Source organism: Cyanistes caeruleus, chromosome 18, assembly GCF_971803275.1.
Source record: "Cyanistes caeruleus chromosome 18, bCyaCae1.hap1.1, whole genome shotgun sequence".
Classification (NCBI taxonomy): Eukaryota; Metazoa; Chordata; class Aves; order Passeriformes; family Paridae; genus Cyanistes; species Cyanistes caeruleus.
Window position 1 is genome coordinate 13,327,563 of NC_141718.1, and position 6,238 is coordinate 13,333,800.

Below are 6,238 nucleotides of genomic sequence, written 5' to 3' on the forward strand. Positions count from 1 at the left end.
GGAAGGAAGGAAGGAAGGAAGGAAGGAAGGAAGGAAGGAAGGAAGGAAGGAAGGAAGGAAGGAAGGAAGGAAGGAAGGAAGGAAGGAAGGAAGGAAGGAAGGAAGGAAGGAAGGAAGGAAGGAAGGAAGGAAGGAAGGAAGGAAGGAAGGAAGGAAGGAAGGAAGGAAGGAAGGAAGGAAGGAAGGAAGGAAGGAAGGAAGGAAGGAAGGAAGGAAGGAAGGAAGGAAGGAAGGAAGGAAGGAAGGAAGGAAGGAAGGAAGGAAGGAAGGAAGGAAGGAAGGAAGGAAGGAAGGAAGGAAGGAAGGAAGGAAGGAAGGAAGGAAGGAAGGAAGGAAGGAAGGAAGGAAGGAAGGAAGGAAGGAAGGAAGGATAGTTTTTCCTGGTTCTTCTTGATTTCCACCTCCTGCATCTCCATGCTAATCCTGCATTTGCTTCATGTTAATGAAGCACCTGAAAATAAGATCACAATAATTTTCTTTCTCTTTCCAGCTTTTAGAGGGGAAGTTTGATTAGTTCTATTTTTATGCATATGTCTGCCTCCTCACTTCTTCCCTTCTCCACAGGTCCATGCATGTTTGTGTTTGTTCAGAGAAATAATGTAGTGAGGGAAAATACAGTTCAAGGGATGAACTTTGTAGTTGGATTTGAAGAAGGCCAAGTCTGTAGCCACACATCTCCACTGGGGTAGGGATATACACAGCCTGTGGCCACACTCTGATCTCTCTCTTGCTGCATAATCACAGCAGAGGTAGAAACTGTCATCTTCATCCCACTGAGTATTTTAATGTTTGCTTTTCTTTTTATTCCCGTGTCCCACAGAGGCAATTAAACAGAGCAGGGAATTAAGCAGGGCTCACAGCAGGTCTGCATTTCCATGAGGACATTATTAATGAGGGTTTCCTTGATGAGGCCTTTGGTGGAGACTCCTCTGTATGTCCTTGGAAAGGCATGGCATTATCCCATCTTCCTGGTCAGTGGGCCCAGAGTCACTCCTGTCCCTGGGTCACATTTTCTCCAGGAGGCTTTGCAGGACTGCAAGCTGTGGTTACACACAGACCAGTGCTGTAGAGAGAGGCTGGATGAAAATGTTTGAGTTCCTGCCAGGGGCAGGACATGACTCCAGGGTGAGCAGAGCTTGCTGCCTGCATGCCAGGATGCCAGTGGGATGAAATATCTGGCATATATTTCCAACATGCAGAAGTCAGAAGCTGCCCATTCCTATCTGGTTGTCTCCAGCAGTGCTGCCATTTACTGGGCTTAGGGCCCAAGTCTGGGCAGGACCTTCCCTCAGTTCCAACCCTCAGTGGCCTTCTCTGGGCTCTTTGTGAGCCTCAAGTACAGCATTTCACAGAATCACAGAACCAGTTTCCCTCTGTCAGCACCAACAACCCAACAACCATGAACTTAGGTCATGGGTCCAGTGAATAAAACCCAGACCCAACGTCAGGGCTTTTGGGGCTGTCATTTGAGAGGAAGAAGATGGGCAGTCACACATTTGCAGCATTGGTGGGCTGGGGGCCCCTGCTGTGTCTGTGAGGCTGCAGGAGGGGGTGTGAGGCTGCTGTGCCCCTGGCTGAGCCAGTCACTCGCTCTGGGCACAGCCACATCAAGACAGTGGTTTGGGTGGGAAGGGACCTTAAAGCCCATCCTGTTCCACCCCTGCCATGGCAGGGACACCTCCCACTGTCCCAGGCTGCTCCAAGCCCCAGTGTCCAACCTGGCCTTGGGCACTGCCAGGGATCCAGGGGCAGCCCCAGCTGCTCTGGGCACCCTGTGCCAGGGCCTGCCCACCCTTACAGGGAAAAAATTCTTCTTAATATCCACATTAAATCTGCGGTCCTCGGCTTAAACCCACTACCCCTTGCACTGTCTCCACAGGCCTTTGCAATAAGTCCCTCTCCAGCGTCTTGTAGGCCCTGTTTAGGCACTGGAAGGGGCTCTAAGGTCTCCCCAGAGCCTCAAGAGGGTGATGCACAACAGACACAGCAGCATGATGAGCTCCAAGGGTGCTCTGACAGCATCACTCTCATTCCCCAGCCACGGGGCTTCGTGCTTATCCAGCATTTCTCACTGGCTCCAAATGAGCCAACCCAGCAGCCCCACTGATGAGCCCAGAGCACCATTCCCAGTCACTTTCACTTGAACCTGTGCTAAATATTCCAGTGCACTCTAATTGAGGCTAATGGAGCTGGAAGTGCAGGTCTAGCAGCAATATGTCACCACAGATGTGCCAGATGGTTCCCATCACCATCATCAGGGGCCGCTTCTCACCCATTTATCACAGCTCTGACCAGCCTCACCATGGGGAGCAGGTCAGCAGAGAGAGGAGCCAGGGCATAGTTGTATTTCCAGTGGGATTTGGGGCTCTGGAAGGGAGCAGTGCTGGTACACAGCAAGCAGAGATCTTGCCAAGGTGTCCTGTCTTCCCTTTCTCAGCATGTGCAGGGCCTTGGCAAGTCACCAGGATGGGAGGATGATGGATGTTGTGTTGGTTCTGTGGACTGCAAATTCTCAGGATTCTTTTATTTTTATTATTTATTTTTTTTTTGACAGGGAAAACATTTAAATTTCCCCAGAATGTTTCATTGTTATGAAAATCTTTTGGCCCAAATCTGAAGATAGGACAGCATCATTTTTCTGATGTTTCATGGTGTGTGCTGGAGAGGAGCTTCCATCCCAATGAGATGTGGGAACACAAAAAGTGCAGAATCCAGTGTTATGGCAGGAAAATGAGGATGTCAATGGGCAGTTCCGGGTCTGGTGATTTTGCATTTTGATTGAAGTGTTTCTATTAAAAGTTTAGGTATTTCACAAAGCAAAAAGCACCATTTTAGTAGTAGATCAAAATTTGGGCCAGCCCAATGACCTGATGTGCTCCCAATGGGAGCATGTTCCTTGCTCAAGGCAGGGCTCCAGATAGCGGGAAAAACCCCTGGAAAGAAGGCAGAGGAGCCAGCTTGCCCCAGAAATGCTGTGTGAATCTGAAATGTCAGTCCAGGCTCCCCACCTCTGCTGCAGGTTTGGGGACAGTGCTCCAGAGACAGCCCCACGGAACAGCCTCACCTCGCTCAGAGCTCCTTCACACTTTACTTCACTCAGGCAAGATGTTCTGCTCCTTGAATGCCACCCGACATTTCATTCCTCAAAAGATGCTAATTACTGCTGATTGGTTTATTAGCTTGCTGCCAAGTATCCATAATTTTCCTAGGAAAGGCAATACCAGCCTGCTTGATCTGAGACCTGCAGGGTTTAACCCTTCATGTTGTGCAGTGTGAACACTGAAAGCCAGGGCTGGCTTTGTGGCTCTGCTGACCACAGGCTACACCCACAAATCATCAGCACCCAAACTCAGGGTCTCAGGGTGTCAGAGACAGCTCTGCTGGCTTCCCTGAAGAGCAATGAACATTCAGCTCAGATTTGGATTTTCCATTTCCCTTCAAGGCTGTGCATATCCCAAGCTGAGTGTTGTGCAAATACTCATGTTATAAAGACCTGTGAGTATCCACATTCCATGTTTCCAGTAAAATCCTTGTCCCCATGTTCTGCTTTTGCAGATGGACTGCAGCTGGACAGAGGGATCCTGGGAACACTGGCTGATGTCTGATGACTGATTGTCCCCACCCATCTTCTCTCCAGACCTTTTCCTTTCCTCCTTTCCCTGGTCAAAAGGGAAAGGACTCTGGATGAATGGATCTGCCAGGAGCCCTGTCCTGCCCACCCCCAAATCTTCAACAATATGACCCTGATCACTGTGCCTTCCTTGCCTGCTTCCCTCTATCCCTCTCAAATACAGTGGTTCCCTCCTTTCCTATCCCTGTCCATCCCAGCTTTCCTTCCTTTCCTCATCAGCCTCCTAGCACACAGCGTCACCAACTCCACACTCCCAGCACAACCTCTGTGTCTCAGCCCCACCAGCCAAGTCCCTGCTTTCCAAGCTCAGAGATGGGGCAGTGAAATGGGGAGAAGTTCTTGGATTTGCTGGGAATACAGTGGCAGGAGTGCAATGTGTCCTGCTGTGGCTCCTGTCCCAGCTACCCAGCCACACAAAAGCCCCTGAAACTATACACCAGGTTCTCTGGCTTCATCCAGGACACTTCCAGGACTTGTTCCCAGAGTCCTGGATCTCCATGGTGTCTCATCTGAGGTATTCAGCAGCTCCAAGTCCTGCAGGATCACCAGAGACACAGCGTGGGAACAAGGTGGACTGGTTGCAACACCATCTCTGCTGAAGAAAGGTACTCAAGGTACTCCCATCACCCCAGCTTCATTCATTCCATCTCCTCTTTCTGGCTGAACAGTGGAAATCTTGCTTCCAGACAGAAAAAAAACTTCCCAGGAACCATTCAGATGGTTTCAGTGGGTTTCTTTTTCTTTGCAAAGATCTTCTTGATTTTTCTGGGAACACCCAAGAAATCAAACTCACCTTCCACCTGGCACAGGGCTCCTTGGCACATCAGAGACCAAGGTTTGCTATTGTGCTCCCACATGAGAACCAATGTCTTCCACAGCCTGAGGTCTCCCAAGAGCTCATCCCCTGCTGATGGCAATGCCTTGGCTTATAATATTGAATCTTTATCTTTTCATTAATTTTTTGGTAGCAGCTCTGACTTCCCCTAGCTGTGTGTACCTGTTCCTCAGATTTGTTGTGTGTGGTTTATCTCTCCTGGATCATGGACATCTTAACCCCTACAATTCCTCATTTTCCAGCATGGCCCCATTCCCTCTGTGCTCCCCAGGGTGCAGTCCCCCACTGGGTAATAGCAACCTGCATTTTTTGTTTCCAGACAGCGACCTTGCATCCAGCAGGATTGTGCTGCAGTGCACCTTGTGTGATTGCATGCCCAAGACCAGCCAGGCAGATTGATTGTCAACTATTTACTTCAGCCATTCACTCTTCATTATTCACAGTATGAGATTCATCCCACAAATGAGGGAACTGACTGGAATTGCTCCTTATTGGTTTTATTCAGCGATCATGTTCCAAGGCTTTTATAAACAGGAGGAGGGAAATTACAGGTGTATCACAATAGCCACACAAACATATCCTGCATCAATTTATTTTAGTGAAGACATGCTTTCTGGAGATGATTCAAAAATTAGAGTAGAGAAAGCCTTGCACTTCCCTTTCTCTTTCTTTCCTCTTTTTCATTGCTGATGATAATTTTCTTATAGCAAACAAATACCTGCATGTGAGAAATCTCCAACCACACTGATGTACACTTGGGTATTTAAAAGATTTTTATGTTTATGAAGAAAAAAAAATTTTAGTCAAAAGCAGATCCAGAATACTCTGATCTTACTTGGAGTGTCACTGCCTCTTCTCTTCCACCTGCCAACACAAAGGTAACAATTGAGTCCTGTCAAATCTTCCAGCTCCTTCTGCCTCTGTCACCTCCATCAAGCTTCTCATTTCTTGGCTTTGTCTAACAACACAGAGAAGTTCCAAAAACTTTCCCATTCAAAAATAAGGTACCTCATGGGCTGATTCACATCCAGGAGCAAATTTGAGGAGGTACCTTCATCCATCAGCTGACTGAGGGTGAAATGACTGCTCTCTTTAAGCAATTCCAAGGAAATGAGTAGGGAGGGGAGTGTTCAATTAGCAGCACTCAGGAGCCCATTAAGTGGCTATGCTGGTTTGTGCTGATTGGATCTGGGCACAAACGTAAGGAACAGATATCCTCCCAAGGAACTATGGCCAAATTGATTTAATATTCACTCAGCAAAACTCCTTCCAAAAAGCCCTTTTCTTCCCAGAGAAGCCACTTTTCAGAATGATGTGTCTGAGTGGTTCAGTTTAAATCCTCAGCCCACTCAGATGCCTTTGCAGCCATCAGCCACCACTGTTCTTCACTTAAGTCCTGCTGAGCACAGCCCAGCAGCACCACAGCAATGGATGGTAAAGCTGGATTTGCACATCTGTAGTGCACAGTCCCTGTGGACTGGAATTTATAGGCATAATGAGGATATCCAATTAGCAGTGTTAACACGAACATATTTGAGAAAAGACATTACTATGCCTCCTACCAGTTTGTAACTGCTGGAAACTGAGGCAGGAGGAGTCCTAGAGATGCTCTGCAGAGCTGCTCTTCCAGCACAGGAGGCACATACAATAATGGCCATCTCATTGAACTCTGCCCATCCATCCAACCATTCCAGGTCTCTGTCCAGAGCCCTCCTACCTTACAAGAGATCAGCACACACTCCCAGCTTAGAGTCATCTGCAAATTTACTAAT

At 48.1% G+C, this 6,238-nt stretch overlaps 1 long non-coding RNA gene across 1 annotated transcript; it reads right to left on the reverse strand.

Annotated features, from left to right (window-relative positions):
* Positions 1-3,598: 3,598 nt before the first annotated feature.
* LOC147649959 (uncharacterized) lies at positions 3,599-5,598 on the reverse strand. The gene is made up of 2 exons (XR_015277766.1): positions 5,475-5,598; positions 3,599-5,330 (listed from the first exon to the last, which is right to left on the reverse strand). It is a non-coding gene; the product is annotated as an uncharacterized LOC147649959 (long non-coding RNA).
* Between the last annotated feature and the right edge of the window lie 640 nt (positions 5,599-6,238).